Source organism: Elephantulus edwardii, unplaced genomic scaffold, assembly GCF_000299155.1.
Source record: "Elephantulus edwardii isolate Elephantulus edwardi_28Jun2011 unplaced genomic scaffold, EleEdw1.0 scaffold00421, whole genome shotgun sequence".
Lineage (NCBI taxonomy): Eukaryota > Metazoa > Chordata > Mammalia > Macroscelidea > Macroscelididae > Elephantulus > Elephantulus edwardii.
Window position 1 is genome coordinate 263,863 of NW_006400171.1, and position 916 is coordinate 264,778.

General features: G+C 45.5%; 1 protein-coding gene and 1 pseudogene across 1 annotated transcript in view; both read left to right on the forward strand.

The window, feature by feature from the left end:
* LOC102872557 overlaps positions 1-141 on the forward strand; it is a 6,490-nt pseudogene extending 6,349 nt beyond the window's left edge.
* The window catches only part of NRG3 (neuregulin 3), a 1,124,911-nt gene that overhangs the window by 126,927 nt on the left and 997,068 nt on the right, over positions 1-916 (forward strand). The gene's annotated exons all lie outside the window — the stretch shown is intronic.

Genomic DNA, 916 nt, shown 5'->3' on the forward strand with positions numbered 1-916 from the left:
ACCCTAAAAGAGGATGCCTTCTATAGCTCGGAGAGCAGCAAGGACCCCACTGAATGGCAGGCCAAGGGTGTGACCCTCAAATCTGTCACAGCCTTTTTCATGTCGTTTCCTGCAGCTGAGGAAGAGTCGGACCACAACTGAGTGCGGGTGGGGCCAGGAACCTGGAGCCCCATGGACTGGAAGATGGCCCAGCCAGCTGCCAGGACTCCAGGGGGGTGGCAGCGGCAGCGGCAGCGGGTGCCTACTGTAGTGCGGGTTGTCTGAGTTAATAAAGTGCCTGAAGAGGCAGGATGGCTGTGGGCCAATGTTAAAAAAAAAAAAAAGAAAAGAAATACTTAAGGATTAAATGACCCAAGAAGCATTAAAAGAAGATGAACGGAGTACACAGAGTCACTGGTCACTGTGCAAAAAGGAATTGACTGACACAGAAGAATTTTGTGAAACAGCATTTGAGCCTGTGGTGACAAAGGTGATGAAGGAAGAAGTTCATGCAGTTCTTAAGAAATAGGCATAAATCAAGGCCACAGTAATTGATGGTGTAGCATTTGACATGTTTCAGTAGATGCTGCCATGGATGCACTCACCAAGTTGTTACAAAGAAGTCTGGAGGACTGCCAACTGGCCAACTTAATAGAAGAGATCCATATTTGTTCCCATTCCAAAGAAAGGTGAACCAACAGAGTGTGGAAATTAGCGAACAATATAATTAATGTCACATACAAGGAAGATTCTACTTAAAATTATCCAAAAACTACTGGAACTGGACAGAGAACTGCCAGATGTGCATGCTGGGTTTAGAACAGATCATGGTACTAGGGATAGTGTAGGTAATATTAGATGGATCTTGGCTGAAAGCACTGAGTAACAGAGGGATGTCTATCTGTGTTGCAGACCGAGGGTCCCAAAGAATAGAATA